This window comes from Notothenia rossii (genome assembly GCF_949606895.1).
Source record: "Notothenia rossii genome assembly, chromosome: 7".
In the NCBI taxonomy this organism is placed as follows: Eukaryota; Metazoa; Chordata; class Actinopteri; order Perciformes; family Nototheniidae; genus Notothenia; species Notothenia rossii.
The window spans coordinates 56,459,334-56,482,952 of record NC_136905.1 but is presented as its reverse complement, the minus strand read 5'-3'; the positions used below and the strand labels follow the sequence as shown (position 1 = coordinate 56,482,952).

At 42.1% G+C, this 23,619-nt stretch overlaps 1 protein-coding gene across 1 annotated transcript in view; it reads left to right on the top strand.

Moving 5' to 3' along the window:
* The window catches only part of LOC307047234 (uncharacterized protein), a 323,132-nt gene that overhangs the window by 202,808 nt on the left and 96,705 nt on the right, over positions 1-23,619 (top strand). The gene's annotated exons all lie outside the window — the stretch shown is intronic.

Sequence of the window (23,619 nt, the reverse complement as noted above, 5' to 3'; positions counted from 1 at the left end):
TTCTGAAAAATCTACGGGGCCTTTCACCGTCCTCTAACAGATGTAGCGTTTCATTTCAGACGCCTACCCGTGCGGGTCCGTGATCTGCACAGGGTGGGCCCCTGCTGAAAAGGAAAACCCCCCGCAGGACTTGATACGCCCTCTTGATAAATAAATGTAATTTTAATGAAACCAGCTGCAATGGATCATGGATCCACCAGGAGGAGCCGTGAAAAGCTGCCACAATGGAACTCATGTGAAATAAACAGCTGATAGATCTACAGGTGTCTGATAAAGCGGATATTTGTTAAGATCCATATGTCACGGATAGGATCATATTCTGTGCTAAATAAGAGACATGTAATCATTTACAAAACATCACCATGTTTTTATTTAACAAAATAATGTTGTTTAATTCACGTAGGTTTAAGTACAAAACCATCGCTATGTTTTTTCATCAGGAAATGCTGCCCGGCTCAAACAAACGATTTTCAATCATCATCCTCACGATCATGTAATGTATCTTATGTTTGCGAATTAAAATGAATGCACTAATACATGTAGTTTAATCCACATGAGTTTACAACAACAAAAATAATCGCTTTGTTTTTATATCACATCCGACCGGAGGAAAATGCAGCACGGCTCTCACTACCGATAATCCTAATCCCACGGGCAAACAATAATATGTACAGTGTTAATAGTTTACTGTATTATTAGTGTCTAATATTACTGCTATAACAATCACACATTGAGTTGTTAAAATCAGTGTTAGAATATGACATAGATATATGTATATTGTATATGACTTATATTATTACTGTGCACCACATTGTCTATGTAAGTAGCTGCGACTACTAACTGTGTTCATTGGTTAGCTGCTGTACCACATGATTGATGATGTCACTACCTAGGGTATAAGACCGTTGGAAGTCACGCCCCTTCTCTGTCTGTCCTCAAGCCTCTTGAGATGTGTGCCTAAAATAAATAACGCCGTGATGAATGGCTAAACTTGAACGACTGAGATTATTCACCTTTCTGCTGCAGGAGACAAAAGGTTTAAGTCTAAATCTGCTAACAGGTTATGGGCCCAGATAACGACGAATGATTCTCAAGTTCGGGAGTACGCGCTAAGAGTGCTAGTTAGCAGCCGCGTGTTAAAGCTAAGTTTAGCAGGGAAGCTAAAGCTAAGCTAACAGGGCGCTAAACTGAGCTACCGGGAGCGACAACACAGAAAGACATGGCAAACTCCCACAGAAGTAAATGGCCCTCGTTCAACGGGAACGCAGAGGAATACGAGCTCTGGGAGGAAAGGATGCTGTGCTGTATGCATGGAGTAGGATTGAAAGAAACGATCCTACGAGCACCTACGGGAGACCGGACCGCGGAGGAGCGGATCGCGGACGAGAAGCTGAACGAGGACGCATATTGTGCGTTGGCTCCACTTCTCGATAATACTAGTCTTGGACTTATATTCAGAGACACTAAGGACCAAGGCCGAGAAAGTCTCAAAGTTTTGAGAGAACACTTTATCGGTAGAGGCAGACCACGGATTGTAACTCTGTACACGACGTTAACCGCGCTGAAGAAGACGGTCAACGAGACGATGACGAAGTATATTATCCGAGCGGAACAGATCATCACGGCACTCAGGAACGCTGGCGAAGCACCGAGTGAAGGATTGATGATGGCGATGGTAATGCGTGGTTTACCAGAGAAATACAAGCCGTTCACATTACTTGTGACACACGGAGATACGGAGCTGACGTTGGGACAGTTCAAGGCGAAGCTAAGGAACTTTGAGGCCGCAGAAGACACAGATTCAGCCTCGGACGTGATGGACGAACGAGTGCTGAAGGCCCAGGCGACGCCGGGGAAAAAGCTTGCCAAACGTTTCCCCCGAGCCGAGGAAGGTGAGCGCAACGGGCTGGTGTGTTGGCGATGCGGAGAGACGGGCCACCGGAAAGACGAATGCACCAAGAGAGCGTGGTGCAGTCATTGCAAGAGCAATGGGCACACGGACAACGCGTGCACAAAGAAGAATCGTCAACAAGATGGCGCCCGGAGGGCACACGCACAAGATGGCGGCGGACATCGGACCGGTGGTGGACATGCTGCGGGACGAGACGACTGCACCTTCAAGGTGCAAACAGGAGGTGCCAGCCTACTGGGACAGCAGATGCGGACCCACCAGAAGGGATTGCTTGTCGAAACGGGAGCGTCGTCGCACATAATCAACGACGAGAGAAAGTTCCGGCGTTTCGACACCAACTTCAAGCCGGAGACCCACTCCATGGAGTTAGCTGACGGGAGGCGTACTTTCGGAGTGGCACGAGCCAGAGGAGAAGCACAGGTGTGTTTGGTTGACAGCGAGGGACGACGGCGTAATGTGACCTTAAAGAACGCATTATACATCCCATCGTACCCCCAGGAACTTTTCTCCGTGAAGTCTGCAACCACCAACGGTGCTAAGGTATTCTTTAAAGAGGGTAATGATGTACTAGTATCACCTAATGGTTTGAGGTTTAATATTTATGTCCATAAGAGGATGTACTATTTACCAACCGAGTGTGATGATGATATGTGTCATGTCAGCCATGATATTCAAACATGGCATGAGATCATGGGGCACTGCAATTACGAAGACGTTTTAAAGTTGCAGGAGGTTACCGAAGGCATGCATATCAAGGGTACTAAGTGTAAACCTGCTAAAGAATGTACAGTATGTATTGAGGGAAGGTTTACACAAACAAGGAACAGGGATCCGACAGACAAGGCTAAATCACCACTTGAGCTGGTGAATACGGATCTAGTTGGTCCAATGAACAATGTGTCCATTGATGGCTTTAAGTATTTACAGTCATTCACTGATGTGTACACAGGGGCAGTGTTCGTTTACTTCCTGAAAGCAAAGAGCGATACACCTCAAGCCACTGAGAATTATCTGGCTGATGTGGCTCCCTATGGGACGGTAAAATGCATCAGGTCGGATAATGGAACTGAGTTCACCAGTAAGCAGTTCAAAACGCTACTGAGGAAGAACAAGATAAGGCACGAGACGTCTTGTCCCTATTCACCTCACCAGAACGGTACTGCTGAAAGGGAAGGGCGCACTCTCTTTGAGATGGCCAGGTGTATGCTCATTGACAGTGAGCTACCTAAGAGTCTCTGGCATTATGCTATCCAAGAAGCAGCGCATACGAGGAACCGGTGTTTTAATAAGCACACGGGCACTACACCATACTCAGCACTGTCCGGGAAAAAGTGCAATTTGGCTAGCATGCAAAAATGTGGTGCAGTGTGCTATGCGTACCAGCAGGACAGGGGGAAGCTAGATTATAGGTGTGAAAAGGGGCGTTTTGTCGGGCATGACAAGGGCAGTCCCACCTACCTAATCTACTACCCCGACAGGGAGAGAGTGCAGAAACACAGGTTGGTGAAGTTTGTCACTAAGACAACTTGTGAGAGCGAGACTCAGACACAGCTGTTAGAGCTGGACCTGGAGAGAGACTCTGAGGGAGAGGTAGAGACCACAAAGCCTGGTGTTGTACTGACTGACGGTCCACAGTCTGCACGAGAGGATGATGGCGAGGAGCACTCTAGGGTGACGCCACATGCCTCAGACAGTGTGAGATATCCCAGGAGGGAGCGTAAAGCCCCGGGGTACTTTAAAGACTATGCTCAGGGAGAGACTGAGGAGGACGACAGTACACTCATCAGTGTAGACTATTGCTACAAAGCAATTTGTGGTGTACCTCTGACTTTTAAAGAGGCCATGACATCCACTGAATCTGGAAAATGGGGTAAAGCGATGGATGAGGAAATCAAGTCCCTTGAGGACAACCATACGTTTACCCTGACTGAATTGCCAGAAGGCAGGAAAGCAGTGGGAGGTAGATGGGTCTACTCAATTAAAGGGGACATTGACGGAAACGACAAACACAAGGCTAGGTTTGTAGCAAAAGGCTATAGTCAGCGGGCAGGAATAGATTATGGTGAAACGTTTTCACCAACAGCTAACCTGACTAGCATACGGGTGCTAATGCAGAAGGCAGCCCAAGAGGATTTGATCTTGCATCAAATGGAAGTAAAAACCGCTTATCTCCATGCTTCCATCGATCGGGATATTTACATGGAACAACCTGAGGGGTATGTAAAGGAGGGAGAAAAGCTTGTCTGTAAGCTGGAGAAGTCGATTTATGGCTTAAAGCAATCTGGGCGCAACTGGAACGAGATGTTGCACAAATGCTTAACGGATGACTATTTCACCCAGAACCAGGCAGACCATTGGATTTATGCAAAAGAATCTAAAGAAGCAAAAGTAATTATTGCTATCTGGGTTGATGACCTTATCATCGCAGCAAGCAACATCGAGTGTTTAGAGAAAGTAAAAAGCATGCTTTCTAACAAATTCAAGATGAAGGATTTGGGGAGGGTAAAGCACTTTTTGGGGATGGATTTCAACCAGTCAAATGACTGCGTTACAGTATCGCAAAGTAAATATGTTTCAAAGATACTGGAACGTTTTGATATGAGCGAGTGTAGGGTGAGAGAGACACCTTGTGATCAAAAGTTGGACTACACCGAAGACGCGCCCAAGATGGCAGATGTGACGATGTACAGAGAGGCTGTCGGCAGCCTTATCTACCTGACGACCTGTACACGTCCAGACTTGTGTTTTGTGGTAGGAAAACTATCACAGAATTTTGCGGAACCTTCAGATGAACATTGGGTTACCGTGAAACATGTGTTGCGTTATCTCAGGGGGACCTCAGATAAACAGCTCTGTTTCAAAAAGAGCAGCGAGCAACTGGGTCTAGTGGCATATAGTGACGCTGACTGGGCTGCAGATACAGGCGACAGACGCAGTACGACAGGGTATTGTGTGGGCTTGACCAAAGACAGTTCACTTGTCTCTTGGAGAAGCAAGAAACAACCCACAGTAGCATTGTCGACATGCGAAGCTGAGTACATGGCGCTTGCTTTAACAATACAAGAGTGTATCTACTTGGAGCAGCTGCTGGCAGGTATGGATACCTATGTGTACAGGAAGACAGTCATCAATGAGGACAATCAGGGGACGATGGCATTAGTCAGGAATCCGGTGTGTAGGCAAAGGTGTAAACACGTGGACATCAAGTACCACTTCATCAGGTCTACCATAAGGGAAGAAAAGATGTCTTTGCTTTATTGCCCTACGGACGACATGGTAGCAGATGTCATGACTAAACCTGTGTCCAAAATAAAACTGAAAAAGTTTGCAGTTGCTATGTTTGGTGCATAAAAAAAAAATGTGTTGAAGAAATCCACATTGGAGTGTACCATGTATTCCATTTGTTTTGTTATAAATATGAACAGATGTACAGAAGCACATAAGTAATAAGTGGGAGTGTTAGAATATGACATAGATATATGTATATTGTATATGACTTATATTATTACTGTGCACCACATTGTCTATGTAAGTAGCTGCGACTACTAACTGTGTTCATTGGTTAGCTGCTGTACCACATGATTGATGATGTCACTACCTAGGGTATAAGACCGTTGGAAGTCACGCCCCTTCTCTGTCTGTCCTCAAGCCTCTTGAGATGTGTGCCTAAAATAAATAACGCCGTGATGAATGGCTAAACTTGAACGACTGAGATTATTCACCTTTCTGCTGCAGGAGACAAAAGGTTTAAGTCTAAATCTGCTAACAATCAGACTTTTATTTATTTTTAAACAGTCTGAATGAAACGGCAGCTCTCAGGTGATCAGGTGTGTGTTTACCAGTGTTGGGACTAACGTGTTAAAAACTAACGCACACAACTACCTTTTGCGGTTACTAATAACGTTACTAGTTAACTATTCCCATTCAGTAACGCCGTTATAGTTACTGTGATTTAAATGGGTGCGTTACTGCGTTACATTATGTGATCCAACTGAACCGAATCTCCCTGCGGATGTAATTTACAGGCGAATACAGCGATGTCCTCTCAGTACCATGGAAAAGTGAAAGTGACCAGAGAGGAGTGATGATTGGTTAACGCGGGGTAACATTTCAGGGTAAGTCAATCAGAGACAGAGTTGGGCGGGTCTTGCCTTATGGGTAAAATACACAGACACACAAACACTTGCTAAGGCTAACACACACACATACCCTACAACGCCCACCACCAGCACACACACTATGGCAGATGCAAGTATCAGCGAGAGCAGCAGCACATTTACAACTTGGAGATATAACCACTATTTTCAATTTGTGGGGATAAAAGACGCACAAAATATTACGGTCAGTCAATATTAAACTGTGTGCAGGACAGAAAGCATTGTCCACATCGAATAACAGCAATGCCGATCTCCTGAAGTCCCCAAAGACCCCACCGTCTCAACCACGGGCAGTGACCCAGATGGAGCAACACCATCTAAACAGCCAAAAAACGATTTTTAAAAATCACCACATGTCACCCAGAGTCAACTAAACAGATTGATTGCAGAAAATAGTTTGTTTGTCTTCAGTGTCAGTCTGACCGTTTATTATTTATCTAATTGTTACTGCCAAAAGAGTGTAGTTCTTGTTTAATTGTTACACTGCCAAAATAGTGTAGTTATTGTCAAGGGTGTAACTTTGGTTTGAGAAGTGGGGGGGACACAAAACGGGGGGTCCTCCGCAATGAAACATTGTTCTCGATTTAATTCCATTTCCTGTCTTTCTACAAATATATATTAGGGACTATGGTGTTAACTAATCCAAGAAAAATGTGTAGTGTGTATAATGAGTGTGCAAACTTATCTATCCATGAACCTGTTTTATTTGTGATGACCTCACATTCTATAGGGGGGTCCGGGCAGTGCTTGAATTGGAATAAAAAAGGTGCCAGTACTCTAAATCAGCAACAAGTATTTGGCACAAAGTCATAGTATATCCTATAATGCTGGTGGGTTTGTCTCTTTACTGTATATTTTAGAAAGGCTCACTGTACTTAAACAAAATGACTCAGGGTGCATCTGAGATTAGAGGGGGTGCAGTGGTAAAGTGCTATTTTTATAAGTGGGGAGTGGACCTGAACACCCTCTAGTCTAGGGGGGTCCGGGGGCATGTTCCCCCGGGAACATTTTTTTTTAAATATTGAAGTTAGATGCATCACTCTGGTGCACTTTGAGAGCAAAATGAAGAGATATATGGATACCTCTCAACATCCATAATGAAAGAACTGTAAACAGATTTACTTTTTCTTTATGGATATAAAAGAAAATAAAGCTTGACTCCTACTGGCTGGTTAAATGACTCGTCGTCCCTGAGGCCTCTACCAGTTTTTTGTGCCATTTTGTTGGATTTATTTGTCAATAGCATTGCTGCACAAAGTGATAGCCCTCTAGTTTAAATCTACTACCCCAAAATAAACATATATATATGGAGATGGGTTACTATTTAAAAAAAAATAGCAAATCTATTTGCGAACTGTGGGGCCGGGCCTCAAATCCTATAGGGGGGTCCGGGGGCATGCTCCCCCGGTAAGATTTTTTTTTAAATGTTGGACTTAAATGCATCAATCTGGTGCATTTTGAGGGGGAAATAAAGAGACTACACCCATATGAAACAAAAATGTATACATTTAAATAATCATAAAATCATAAGTACATGGCCATAAGCAATAACATACAATATCCAATATGAAAAAACATTGAAACTTGTTTATTTATTTGTTTTTGGTTCATTTATAGTTGTGAGTGTGTCTGGGCTCCTGAATCGGCCTCTCCTGTCTCCCTCCTCTCCCCCCTGCTCCTCTTTGAGGCAACAGCAAAGACTAGTTGTAGCTCTCAATAAGTTTATCTTACCTTTTTTCACCTAGTTAACATTTTGTTTGTATTATTCATGCATATTTTACTAATCACTACCCCCTCAAATGGAAATATGTGTTTACATAAATGGTGACCGAACCGTTTGAGACCCACTGAGATAACTGAAACTAAGTTAACTATCTAAAGACTCAGAGAGTAATTTACCTCACAAGAGCTGTAGTTATCAGCCTCTCAGTCTGACAGCAAAGGACTCTCCCTCCACCTTGTTGTTGAAAAAGTTCCTTATATCCGTTAGCGCAGCTAGCTAGCACCAGATGCTAACAACAATACACGTAACCGGTGCGCGCACTTTGTCGCTCGCTCGCGCCACACATACACCAACACACACCCTCCCGAGCTTGAATGACACGCAGAGACCAATCGAGGGCATTAGTATGATCTGTATGAAAGTGGCAATGTCGGCAGGCCACGTCATGTAGACAGCCAGTCACCCTCTGTGAGGCAGAGTCAGACCCACATTTGCGCTGCGTTGCGTTTACAATATATACGTATATTGCCGGCGGCTGAGTACCGGCATTTAAGAAGTGCCGGTACCACATGGGTAAAAATCAGAAGTGCCGGTACTGCGTACCGGTGAGTAACGGCCCAATTCAAGCACTGGGTCCGGGGGCATGCACCCCCGGTAAGATTTGTTTCTTTAAATTGAAGTTAAAGGCATCAATCTGGTGCACAAATTAAGAGATTTATGGATACAGCTCTCAACACTCATATGAAACAGACCTGTATATATTTAAATATTCCAAAAACCATTAAAGTATTCTCACAACCAATAACACATCATTGATATACTCCTCTCTCCTATCTTTATCTTACCTAGTCTGCATTCTTTATTTTTATTTATGCATATTTGACTAATCACTTCCCTTTCAAACTGTGTTTTTAATTTTTTACTGACATTGGAATTACTTTTGAACTTATTTTGAACAACTATATTAAATAGATGGAAATATTTGTTTCGACCAAACCGTTTGGGACCCACTGAGATAACTAAAGTTTACAATCACTCAGAGTCCTTTACCTCCCTGAGCTGATGTTATCTCTGCCTCTCGGTCCGACAGGAGAGGACTCTCCCTCTCCTTATTGTTGAAACAGCTTCTAATCTAATCTCCGAGCTAGCACCAGATGCTAACAACAACCCCCGTCTCTCTCTCTCTCTCTCTCTCTCTCTCTCTCTCTCTCTCTCTCTCTCTCTCTCTCTCTCTCTCTCTCTCTCTCTCTCTCTCCCTCTCTCTCTCTCTCTCTCTCTCTCTTTCTCTCACACACAAAATGCGCTCCTGCCACACACACACACACACAGACGCTCCGGACTTCCTGTTTCCGCCGGTCTTCGCTTCCCGGCCATGAAGTTGTTTACAATGGTTTTCAGATGCTAAATAAAAGTCTAGCTTGTACCTTTGATACCCCGCCTCCGACTCCCATCTCTCGGCACCACAACACTGCCAAAAGAGTGTAGTTGTTTTTATTTCAAATTGCACTACTTAGAACTTGATTGTTGAGGCCACAATAAAGATGCCTGCTTTATTGTTATTGCACAGATTACAGGTACTGAGACAACGAAATGCAGTTTAGCTTCTAATGGTGCAACAAGCAGTAAAGTGAAAAGTAATGTACACAATCTACAGAATAAAATATAGAATTAATTGAATTATGAATAAACAGTGAGGGGTATGAATACACTAGATATACACAGCAGCCTGTGAGCAGTATTAACAGTGTGTATGAATATGCTAAAATATATAAAGTATGAAAACGGTAAGCAGTGCAAGTATAGCATACATGCCAACCTTTCCAATTCCAAAAGAGGTAGGTTTGCGCGTGGCAAATGTGCACGCCCAAATTAGGTATTCAGAAGAAATGGAACCCCAGTAATCACATGTATAAACCATGTATTTAAAATATATTGCATAATTTTATGCATTTTTCAGAAAAAGTGGTAGTTTGGTAAACAGTGACATCAACGACATGTCTGGTCTGTAAAATGCCCGAAAAGTAAAAGAATGGGAGATAAATATCCCAAAGTCTCCACATTTTATTATATTTTTAATGTGTTTCTGGTCCTCTTTCAGTTGAGACAGTGTAGATGAAGGATGTGTCAGGATGTAGAACTCTTGTGTGAACATTGGATAAAGCCAGGTTCATGTTCTCGTTTCATGTTGTTGACATATTAGAGTCAAAGGTTTGCACAGAGCGAAATATCTTTGTGTTGCGCCATAAATCAGAAAATACTGCATTAAAAAAGTCATTTCCTGCATTTTTATACTGATAAAGTGTGATATAAATAATGTACAGGCTTTCAGATTGCTGTAGTTCACTAAACACATTAACGACATGTTTGGTGTTGAAAATGTCAGAAAAAGTGAAAGAATGGGAGATAAATATCCAAAAATGGCTGATTCCCTCTCTCGTTTCCACTTCCAGAAATTCCGGAACCTCTGCCCAGAAGCCAGCGCTCAACCCGTCAGGATTCCTCCCCTGCATCTTCTCTCTCTCTTCTAATAGAAGCCCCCGAGCAAGGCACCTCGAATCCGCCAGGTTTTTCATGAGGAAGGGCTTAGCCGCTTCCACCCTTAAAACATATGATTTCGCTTGGAGAACGTTCGCTTTATTTTGCTTTTCCATAGGCATTACACTTAAACCTGTTCTCATCTCCACCGTGTGCGCCTTCATGTGCTACTGCGCCACTGATCGCCACCTCAAACCCCAATACATCCGGGGCCTCTTAGCAGGAGTTCAGTTTAACATTCGCTGTTTCGATCCCGGCTTTCCCAGCCTGTTCGCAAACCAGTCAGTCAAACTCATTCTCAAAGGTCTTATTAAAACATTTCCCCCTGCCTTAGACCGGAGACGTCCTATTACACTCTCCACTTTATGCCTTATGCTCTCCAAACTTAGAAGTGGGTTATTCTCCCCTTATATCGATGCACTACTTGATGCTTTATTTCTCCTAGCTTTTGATGCTTTCCTCAGACCAGGTGAATTTACCACAGCTTCTCTAACGTTCGATTCCAATCGAGACGTCTGCTTGTCTGACACATACTTTCACGCCAGCCATTTTAGCTTACATCTTAAGCACTCCAAATGCGGCGTCATCGCCGCCCGCAACGACTCCCAGTTCTGCCCTTATAAATCCATGACCAAATTCCTACAGCTTAGACCTACCTCTAATCCCCTCTCCATTATTTATTTTCTCTGGGAATTTTCCCTTAACTCAACGACAGTTCAACCACTATTTAAAGTAAGTTCTCATGAAATCCGGGTTATCCCCCCTCCTATACACGGGGCATTCATTTAGAATAGGTTCAGCTACTTCCGCTGCGAATCAAGGCGTCTCATCCTCATCCCTGCAACAACTCGGACGGTGGTCCTCCTCCGCTTTCTCATCCTACATTCGTCCGGACCTCAGTGGCTATCCAAAGGTCTCTCCAACCTTAAATTGGTACGTATGCATATAACTGATGGTGGTTCTTTAGCATGTCAGCATGTATATTCGCTCCGCGGCTCATGCTTATCTTGACATGTCTAACCCCTATATGTCCAGTTTGTAACCTTCGGGTCCGTATTAAATGTGTCCCTGCTAAGTCAGGTTGCCCCGTATGTCCGGGAAGCCCTGTATGTCCAGGACGCCCTGTACGTCCAGGATGCCCCGTACGTCCGGGATGCCCCGTATGTCCGGGATGCCCCATACGTCCAGGAAGGATGCCTAGGAGGCATTAGTATGTCTAAAATCCCCACATGCACTAACCTCTCATTTCATCCATAGAGCTCCACTGCATACCACAAGGTAAGATTTCATCACGTTCAGTACTCCATACTTTCACTTCTTTTGGGGGTTCATCGGAAACGGTTCTTTCCCTTCCCGAATGATATCCTACAGAACCTGGGCCTAATCGCCAAACACCATTTTATCCACTGTTATAATCTGTCATCATTATGTTTCATTTATATAATGTGACCCGATAATAAACATGTATTCCATACATCACGTCTCTCCTGATTGAAATGAAGCTCAGCGCAAGTTCAGGCAGGAAGACCTATCACTTCGTATTGCACGTCATGGCAATACTCGCTCCCTTCACTAAATGATGGGGAGCGCCACTCCTCAAGCTAACCTATCACTTCCCTCCATCCACAAGCCTAATTATCGCACCTGTTAATCCCTCTATATATGCTCTCCCCTTTTCCATCAGCTGTCTTCCAGGTGTCAACGCGCAACCCTCCTCCACCCCTTCGCCTCCTGCTTCCAACTCAGGGCCAAGCTTAACCTTCTCCCTTCCAACCGGACCTAACCACTTATCACCACCACCAGTGTCTAGAACCAGGGGGTTCATCGGAAACGGTTCTTTCCGATCCCGAATGATATCCTACAAAACCTGGGCCTAATCGCCAAACACCATTTTATCCACTGTTATAATCTGTCATCATTATGTTTCATTTATATAATGTGACCCGATAATAAACATGTATTCCATACATCACGTCTCTCCTGATTGAACAACAAACTTTTGCCGAGCCAATGGAGAGTTTCATCAGCAGCGGGTACAAACCACCAATGAGCGCTCAGCTCGAGATACCAGCGAGTCGAGAGAGTGAATTATATCTGCATTTTCTCTTTTGAGAAGCCCCAACCCCCCATGTTGCAAATTCTTTGTTTAAAGCTAATTGGCCATTGGAATGTGTGGAGTAAGTCTCCCAAGGGGGATTCTCACATTCCACAGCTCCCCCCCCACACCCCCCCCTGTGATCTCCCAACCCCCAGTCTGTAGGTTTGTGTTCGCTGCAGCATGTCTGTTAGGCCCCGCCCCCCGCACACAGAGAGACACAGGGAGATCGCTCTTCTGGAGTGAAGAGAGCCGAAATAATGATATTGCAAGTTAGAAACGTAAGATGCGTTTTGACAGACAAGATGGCCAGTCCGCCACTGCACCCAGCCCAGCCCACGTAAACTGTCAACGGGGGGAGCCTCGCTGCTGGGGGAACGGTGGACCTAGTGTCCCGACCGGAGTGGGAATAATAATAATAATAATAATAATCCATGCATTTTATCCATTAATTTCCCCAACATTGTGGTAAAAAAAACACACGTTTAATCCATGTTGGTGTACTACAACCACAAAAAGCATCGGTTTGTTTTCTGATAAGGAAATGCAGACCGGCTCAAACAAATTATTTTTAAATCATCTTCCTCACGATCAGTTAATGTATCATATGTTTGCCGAATTGACATGAAAGCACTAATAAATGTAGTTTCATCCATTTGAGTTTACAACTACAAAAATAATCGATTTGTTTTTATATCACATCCTACGGGAGGAAATTCAGCAGCTCTCACTACCGATTTGTAATCCTAATTTAATCATCATCTTCACCACGATCATTTATGTTTATGTTCCCCGAATTGACATGAAAGCACTGAAAAATATGAATATACTGTAGTCAACTTCATTAAAACGTTATTAACGTGCCTAAACTCAGTAATTCACCATTTCTACGCATGACAACAAACTTTGTCTGTGTTTGGTTCTCTCGCCGCACAGTGAAGCGTTCCCACATTGACGTCACTTCCGGCTTCTCCCAGAACTTCACAATGAGTCGAAGGAATTTCCCCGCAATGTTCGAAATTATTGATATTTATCAGAACGGTATCGCACCTTCTTTTTTAAACTGACGGTTCGAGATGACTAGTAGCCCAATATTTCATTGCACAACAGTTGTTGGGATGCTGTCACAGGCTCTTTAAACTGTCGCACTTTCTGTTGTTTCTATCGCGCATTGCCGGTATGAAAGGGTCTGTGCCGGAAATATCAAACATTTAATAAAAGTGAAAAACAATGAACAAGACTTAACGTATTAATAATAATTAATTATATTTATTCCGTTTGGATGTAGGATTTTTGACTTTGTTTAGAGCAGCAGTGATCTTCAGCAGAGAGCTAAGCGCTGTCCGACCGGACCTAACCCTGAAAAGTATTATCATCTGAAATTAATCATTATGTTATTCATATTAAATACATATTGTATTTTTACAACTGGTATTTAGAAATACTCTGTTGTAATTATTGATGCATAAATGTGTTCATCCATTCAATGTGGCATCTGCTATAATGGGTTTAATGTATGATATTACTTAATAATACAATACATTATAATATATGATATGATATGATAATTATATTTTAGTTTTATTCATTTCTTATTTCATAGTTTCTCATTATTATTATTTTTATCGCTCATCTTATTTTTGATTTTATTAACCTGTGTGAATCTGTGCTATCCTGTTTTTCACTCTTACCCTGTTGCTGTTTGAACTACTGAATTTCCCCACTGGGATTAATAAAGGTCCATCTTATCTTATCTTAATGTATAAATTGATTTACTTCAATCTACTGTACTGTGTAAAAACACCCCAACAATATTACAAAAAATATACTGCATAAAGCAAACTATATACTTTATTTGATCTAAAATATTGATGTTTTTTCATTATAGTAGCCTGTGAAAACCATAACAAATAAGTGATTAAATGCTACAGTATTCAGCAAACACAACTGCAGAGCTACAAACATTGCAAACAGAATAAGTTCTACAACACCCAGTTGTCTTTGTGTATTTGTGAATGAAGCGCCATCTCATGGTTAAATCCTGTAATTGAACAAATGGGGAAATTTGGCAACGCCCTCTAGCAATTTGGCAACACCCCCAGCCACTGGGATCTGCTGGGCTTTTGACTGGGACACACCCATGTGAGTCCTATCTGGAGTGCTACATCTGTACATACCTCGTTGCTTCACTTTTATCGTATATAACTTTCCTACCTAGCTAAAATATGTATTGTATTTTCCACCACCAAGACTATGACACCGGAATGTCCCTGACAACTCAAAAATGTGGGTTATATAGCCAATCACAGATGTTTGATAATAACAGGTATCTGCTCAACTTTCAGTTGTAGGGCCCTGGTTTTAGTTGTCAGAGATTATTCTAGGTGTCTTCCCTTGACTATTCGTCCGCTGGCTACCGGTGTTCCTTCTATTAGAGCCTACCCATCACGTTGGGGTCACCACTTTGTTGGAGCACCACCCAATGGTGGTGGTGGAAGGTTCACCTCTGCTCCGCGCTGTCCGTTGATGAGTAGTCTGTTACAAGGAAAAGGACTCGAACACCAAATTAGGAGATAAGCAATAAGCTGAGTTTAATGGTAAAAGCAACAATACATAATACAGAGTACTCTGCAACAGTAAAAAATACAGAGTACTCCGGACTCAAGTTCTACCACCGGGTGATATATGTACCACGACAGCCAGTCAGAACAAGAGTGCAAAGCATGAATATTGGACAGTTTATATACTGTTTCTGGGGGAGGAGTTGTGTGGGTTGCTCCTCCCTTCATATTTCTAATTGGTTGCTTCACTCCTGGGTGGGCCCCTAGACAGTGAGTTGGTAGTTCTCCATTGGCCGGTTTCACTTCTGGGCGAGCCCTAGGCAGCGAATCAGAGTGAGTCAGCCATTGCTGCCCGGGAACAGAGTCTTCCACTCCTGTACAGAGCGTGATAAGCGCTGATAAGTCCAAGGCCGTTTTCATGGGCCGTTTTCCATGGAGTCAGCATTATTGTGTGAACATAACAATCTTTATCTTTGCACCTGGCGCTACTCCCTCTTTTTCCCAAGCATACATTTTACACAGACTCCCTCCTTTCCCAAGACTATTGGCTCCTAAGATATGTCGGGCCGAGGTTATAGTTGTTAAAGCAGTTTTATAATAAAACAGGTTATACAGGTTACTTTAATATAGTTTATCCAGAAACAGGTTATACAGGTTACCTTAATATAGTTTATCCAGAAACAATTTATACAGTTTACTTTAAGTCTCCCCTGTCTTTTCACATAGATTATACTATCTGTGTCATAGTAGAAAACTCTGTGCTGTAATTTCTCCAGTTCACTGTACAGTTTCAGCCTCGCATAGGCCGTGGTGAATGCTGCAATGAATACTTTATCTACCTTGTTGGGAGGGGAATAACAATTTTCACCAAAACACCACTGAACAAGAGCCTTCCTGTCGTTGAGGAATGAGAAATACTTAACCTTATGTTTAGCTGAAAACAAGAGGTTAAGAAATTCTTCTGTTTTGGTCACAATCTTAGTCTGAGTCAGATTGCTTCATTGAGCAAATTTACCCCAGAAACTGTTGAGACATAGTTTTGACACTTGTCTTTTGGCTGGATTTGATTTGATTTTATCTGTATCCAGCAAGATCCCCTGATTAGCATGATAGTCTGCCACATACTTTTGTCTGCTCTCATCATCTGTGACCTCTGAAGGATAACCTGATGCTTCTTGTTTGCCCTTCAAAAATGTGTGTATATAATCTACAAAAATGCTGTCACTTTTCTTCTCAAAATGCCACAACTCTGTGATCTGAGTCAGCTTGTAACCCATGTCCAGGGCCTTGTTGAATTCTGTTGTCACCCATACTCCTGTTAATGCTCTTTCCTCTTTGCTATGCATGCAGGGCCCCTGTTGGTTGTTAAGCTCAGCGCATGTACGGCAGAGGGTGAACACTAGCTGGTCCGCTGCAGTTCTGTAGGGCAGGACTGGAAAGTAAAGACCCCTGGGAGGGTCTACTGTGGCTCTGATTAACCCAAAATAACTCTGAGGATCTTTGAAATCTCGGAATATGATCTGAGGGTGGCAGAGTGGATATAGGCCTGTACAGTTAACAAAAGGGTAGAGTGAGGTGAAATCACAATAATGAATCAATTAATCTGCCGCTGCCGTGTGCCTCAACTTCAATGCACATGTCCTACCCCCGTACAAAGCATCCCTGGGGGTCAGTGGCTCTGGAGCTTTGTATTCCCTGAGGAAAGCCTGCAAATCTTGATTGGATTTTTTCATCTCGCCCCATCTATGCTCTCGCCCCATGTATCAATCAATCAATCAATCAATCAATCAATCAATCAATCAATCAATCAATCAATGTTTATTTATATAGCCCAATATCACAAATGTTACATTTGTCTCAGTGGACTTCACAGTTTGTACAGAATATCAGTATGACAATATGACACCCTCTGTCCTTAGACCCTCACATCGTACAAGGAAAAATCTCCGGAGAAAACCCCACAGTTTAAAGGGAAAAATGTGAGAAACCTCAGGGAGAGCAACAGAGGAGGGATCCCTCTCCCAGGACGGACAGACGTGCATTAGATGCCGTGTGTAAATTGAAAAGATAATACATTTGTAACATAGGTAGTCCAAATGTTTGGAAATGCATGTGTGTATAATAGGAAGATGAATCCACGAGGATATCCATCCAGGACTTATGATCCAGGACCACAGCCACGACTCAAGATCCAGGTCTCGCGATCCATGACACAGGACCGCCGGATCATCCATGACTCCGGATCCCGGCGCATATAGACACCAAAAAGAAAGAAATTTGGGGAAGCTGGGTTAATCGGAACATTAGAGTACACAGGTATAGACAGAGAGAAGGAAGAAGTAAGATGTCCCCCGACAAACTAAGCCTATATCAGCAAAACTAGGGGCTGAATCTAATCAGCCCTAACTATAAGCTTTATCAAAAAGGAAGGTCTTAAGCGCACTCTTAAAAACGGATAGGGTGTCTGCCGTCCGAACACAAACTGGAAGCTGATTCCACAAAAGTGGAGCTTGATAAGAAAAGGCTCTGGCTCCCATTGTACTTTTAGAGACTCTAGGAACAACCAACAACCCTGCATTCTTGGAACGCAATGCCCTAGTAGGACAGTAGGGTATAATGAGTTCTTTAAGGTAAGGTGGCGCCTGCCCATTAAGGGCTTTGTAGGCGAGAAGAAGAATTTTAAATTATATCCTGTGTTCTATAGGGAGCCAGTGTAAGGCAGCCAGAACAGGAGTAATGTGGTCCCTTTTCCTAACTCTGGTTAGTACACGAGCTGCAGCATTTTGAATCAGCTGAAGCGACTTGACTGACTTCTTGGTACACCCTGATAATAAGGAGTTACAATAATCCACCCTTGAAGTAACAAATGCATGGACTAGTTTCTCTGCATCGTTTTGAAGCAAGATATGCCTGATTTTTGCAATGTTACGTAGATGGAAGTAGGCGGTCCTTGAAATTGATTTAATGTGGGCGTTGAAGGATAAATCCTGATCAAATATAACACCAAGATTCCTTACAGTCTCAATGGAGGCCAAATTAATGCCATCCATAGTTAGTATATCTTTAGATAATTTGTTTCGTAGATTCTTTTGGCCAAGTACAATAACTTCAGTTTTGGTCGTGTTTAACATAAAAAAATGTAAGGTCATCCACGTTTTTAAGTCCTTGAGGCAGTCTTGAATTTTATTTAGATGATCAATTTCATCAGGCTTGATTGATAAATATAGTTGAGTATCATCCGCATAACAATGAAAGTTTACAGAATGATTCCTTATAATATTGCCTAACGGAAGCATATATAGTGTGAACAAAATAGGTCCAAGCACTGAGCCCTGTGGCACTCCATGGCTAACTTTGGTTTGCATGGAAGATTCATCGTTGACACGTACAAACTGAGAGCGTTCAGATAGATAGGACCTAAACCAGCCTAAAGCAGTTCCCTGTATGCCAACTAAGTGCTCTAGTCTTTGCAATAGGATATCATGGTCAATAGTATCAAATGCAGCACTGAGATCAAGCAAAACAAGAATAGAGACAAGTCCCTTGTCTGAGGCTATTAGAATGTCATTTGTGACTTTAACCAGAGCTGTCTCTGTGCTATGATGTGTTCTAAATCCAGACTGAAAATCTTCAAATAAATCCTAGTTTTTTAAGTAATCACACAGTTGTTTTGCGACTGCTTTCTCAAGAACTTTTGAGAGGAACGGAAGATTAGAAATAGGTCTATAGTTGGCTAAAACCTCTGGATCGAGGTTGTGCTTTTTAAGAAGCGGTTTTATCACTGCTACTTTGAATGATTGTGGAACATAGCCTGATAATAAAGACATATTCATAATATTTAATAAAGAAGTGCTAATTAATGGAAAAACTTCTTTTAACAGCTTAGTTGGAATCGGGTCTAAGATACACGTTGATGGTTTAGAAGAGAGAATCATTTAATTTAATTGTTCAAGGTTTATGGCTGAAAAGCATTCTAGTTTACTCTGTAGTGTAATATTAGAACTTACGTTTCCGGGAGCTATTGATAACACTATACTGGTCAAAGGCAAGAGGTCATTAATTTTGTTTCTAAGAGTAACAATTTTATCGTTAAAGAAGCACATAAAATCATTACTACTGAGTGCTATGGGAATAGAAGGCTCAATCGAGCTGTGGCTCTCTATCAGCCTGGCTACAGTGCTGAAAAGAAATCTTGCATTATTCTTATTCTCATCTATTAATGAAGAGTAGTAGGCTGCTCTCGCTTTACGCAGTGCTTTGTTATATTCATTGAGAGTAATATGCCAAATTAAACGAGATTCTTCAAGTTTAGTGGAACGCCATATCCTTTCAAGTTGTCTCGACTTTTGCTTTATTTTGCGGGTTTCGGCATTATGCCATGGAGCTAATCTATGTTGTTTTATTTTCTTCTTTTTAAAAGGAGCAACAGAGTCTAATTTTATTCGGAGCACATCTGGAGCACTATCAACAACATGATCAATTTGGGGTGGTGTACATTTTGTATACGTTTCCTCCCTTACATGCAGACATGCTATCGAGTTAAGTATTGGTGGAATATCTTCCTTAAATTTGGCTATAGCACTAACAGATAGGTTTCTGCTGCAAGAGCTTTTGACTAATGCTTTGTAGTCTAGTAACAGTACTTCAAAAGTTACTAAGAAATGGTCAGATAAAGCAGGATTATGCGGTTCGACTAATAGTTGCCCAATTTCAATACCATAAGTCAGAACAAGGTCGAGAGTGTGATTATAGCAGTGGGTTGGTTTATTTACACTCTGACAAAAACCAAGATAATCTAATATAGAGTTAAATGCAACAGTAAGGCTATTTTTATCATCGTCAACATGAATATTAAAGTCACCTACGATAATTACTTTATCTGTTTTAAGTACCAAAGCTGATAAAAACTCAGAATTCTGATAAGAGTAACAAATAACACTGTAACAAATAAGATTGGCTGCAAAGTTTTCCAGGTCGGATGCGTAAGACTAAAAAAAAGGCTTTCAAAGGAGGTATAATTTAATTTTTGTTTAGTATTGATAAGTAAACTTGAGTCAAAGATTGCTGCAACTCCACCTCCTTGGCCCGTGCCTCGGGCAATATGAGTATTGAAATGGCTGGGCTCCCAGCCATGGCCTCATTTATGCTGACATATTCTTCATGTCTCAACCAAGTTTCAGTGAGACAGCATATATCAATATTATAATCTGATATTAAATCATTTACCAATATTTCTTTAGATGCTAGAGATCTTATGTTTAAGAGACCACATTTAATCTTCCTGTTTTGTTGCACTGTAGTAGTTGTTACATTTACTTTTATTATTTATGACACCTCTATTAGGTTTTACCTTAAATTGTCCTTGGGCAGACACACACACCGTTAATATTGCCGAGGAGAGAGCGCAGAGAAGCGTGTAAGACTGCGACTCCGCCTCCTGGTCTCAACTCCAGTTTGTCATGGATTAAGTCCACAAAGCCCTGAAATGTTTGCCGAAATGAGATTTGCACCTTCCAAAGTAGGATGAATGCCGTCTCTCTTAATCAGACCAGGTTTTCCCCAGAAGGCTGTCCAGTTATTTACGAAGCCCACATTGTTTGCTGGGCACCACCAAGACAACCAGCGCTGAAATGATGACATGCGGCTATACATGTCATCATTGATCAGATTGGGGAGGGGACCAGAGAAGATTACGGTGTCCGACATTGTTTTAGCATAACTACACACCGACGCCACATTAAGTTTGGTGCATTCTGATTGGCGTAAACAAACATCATTACCACCGACGTGAATAACAATCCTACTGTATTTACGTTTATTTTTAGCCAGCAGTTTAAGATGCGCCTCAACGTCGCCCGCTCTGCAACAGAACAGGCACACGGGATACCCGGAGATGACAACAACAACCGGAAGTTACAACATGCTTACCGCAATAGTGGTCCGTGTAGAAACAGCAGTCTATGGAGGTATAATAAGGTTTACTGTGTTGTGTTGTTTATGCTCTCGCATAACGATCACTTTGGCCCCGTGAATAGAATGCAGCTCATGCAGCTTTTCCTCACTAGCAGCATGGAGCAGCTCAAATGTGCCACCTGTCAAGGGGTTTTTCTGATGGCCCTTATTGCAAGATGAGCACCCGTGATAAAAACACGGCGGTAATCGTCAGGCGGGGGAATTTCTAGGGTTTTGGGGGGTAGAAAGTTTGTGGTAAAAAGTTTCATACACACTGAAGCAATGGTCGCACGATTAAAAGGATCCACGCCTGTCTCTTCAAGGAACCCTTTTCGAAATAAAGTGGCGCCCTGTGCAAGAATGTCAACATCGTTTTTACAGTAAAGCAATGCCTGCTTTCGAAAATCAAAAGTACCCGTGCGTACTGTCTCATACCATGTGAAAAAGTCACTCTTTTCATCAGTTGTCATGCGTTCAGTCCCATGTGCCGGCGGGTAAGGTCCAATAAAACTCAGATTGGCCTTAGAGCTGAAACGGTGAGGGAAATACCCCTTGATTTTATCTTCAAACCCCAAAGCTTTTGGTATTGCTGCTAAACGCATAGAGAGACAAGACAGAGAGTCTATGTACCTGAAATCCTGGTCAGTAAAAGAGATCACTTTACATCCTTGCATTATCAAAGATGGTTTTAGCCCTTGTTCAATCATTGCATTGATAATCAGATAGCTGTCAAAACCCTTAGCATTGTGAGCGATAAAGGTTGCATTTCTGAACTTGGGGTGCCTAAAGTGTTTCAGAAACTGCAGTGCACAGTTGGTACCCTCAGCGACCCAAATTTCGCCTGCAAGGGTTTTTGTGCACACCAGGAAGGGGACATGTACACCGTCTGCCCCCGCCATTGTTTCAAAATCATAAAACACAATGTTGTCATTGTGTTCTGTCTCTTTGGGTAACACTCCGATGTAACACAGATGTTTTTCACACTCGCTTGTAGAAGCTGAGGGTAATTTTTCATTGCATGTTTTACATTTTTTCACCAAACAATTGTGTGTTTTATCTGCGCTACTCTTGAGGATGTAGTAAGCCCGATGATAATCTAGACACTTTTTGTGTAAATCGCAGTTACTGGCAATGTCTGATGATATTTGTGTCTGTTTTTGTGTGTTTTCTGTCTGTTTTTTATGTCGAGAGTGACAGCCAACCGTACGGCACGTTTTGTTACAGTCTTTACAAAAGATGGGTTGCGCATGTTCAAGGAGTGTTGCCATAGTTGGACAGCTCAGATCTGTTGTAAGAAGCGATGCCGGTAGCAGAGGTAAGGGCGGCACACACACCAAATGTTCAGGACATTGTTAATACAGCGAAAATCAAAGCTGACGATCTCTTGGTTTGATATGTTTTCTCCCCCAGACAACATGGATATATCTTTTTAGAAGAAGAGGAAAGTAAGTAATGAGCTGGTAGCAGTTAATCAGTTAACAGTGATGGTGGCGAAAGCGTCTCATTTCTTGAGAGGAGTTTCGTCTTTGTCATGATAGAGAGATACAAGTACTGAATAGTTTAGATGAGAAAAGGCATCGAAATGCCAGGTAACTAGTATTTATCATGTAAACAGGGAATATGAATAACCCGATCTCTCTGTGCTCATGTAAACACCATGATAAGTAAGTAATGAGCTGGTAGCAGTTAATCAGTTACTAGTGATGGCGGCAAAAGCATCTCACTTCTTGAGAGGAGTTTCGTCTTTGTCATGATAGAGAGATACAAATACTGAATAATTTAGATGAGAAAAGGCATCGAAATGCCAGGTTACTGGTATTTATCATGTAAACAGGGAACATGATTAACCCGATCTCTCTGTGCTCATGTAAACACCATGATGTCCATGTAGACGCAGTCAGTGTGTTTTACTGGAGCCTCAGTTCGATAAGAGTTCTTTAAGGTGCTCTCTCTCAAAATGGTAATGTGTATTATGTTTTATTTATACTTCTTATCATTCAGAAGCTTTTTGTGTGTGTTTATGTTTTACTGAGTGCTTATAGGCAATTTCCATCCCAGTATTCAGTGAACTATTTCTTTTCTGTGCACATTACATAGACTAGCTAATATTCTACCTACTGCTTGGGGCTTTGAGTCTTCAAAATGTCCAATGTCACAGACTGGGACTTACTTTAGAGTCAGTTGTATTTACATTCAGTATGACTGGTTATGATTCAATGTGAAAGAGTATACTGCTCAACAGATAATGATCACTTCACCACCTCTCTTGACATCTAGGCACTTGAGAGTGAATCAGAGGCAGAACACAGGGACAGTGGAGAGAGGTTCATTGCTGAGGTGAATGATGAAAGGGAAATGACAGTTTAGAGTAAATTGTGATGTGGACTCTCATCCCAGAATTTTAAGGAAATCAGTGGGGATCTTGAACAGGAAACATTTCATTCAAGGGGCATCATATGACCAATATAGACTGAAGAGCAACATTTATTTGAACATTTAAGTCAATGATACCATTCCTAGGTGAACTTAACATCTGTATGGAGTCAGATCAGTCTCAATATTAATAAATACTCACAGAAGGATTCACAAATGTATTTTGCGATTTATATATAAATGACTCTCCCCAACAATATCTCTCAATGCACTCACAAATATTTATTGTTGTATATAAATGTACAAAAAAT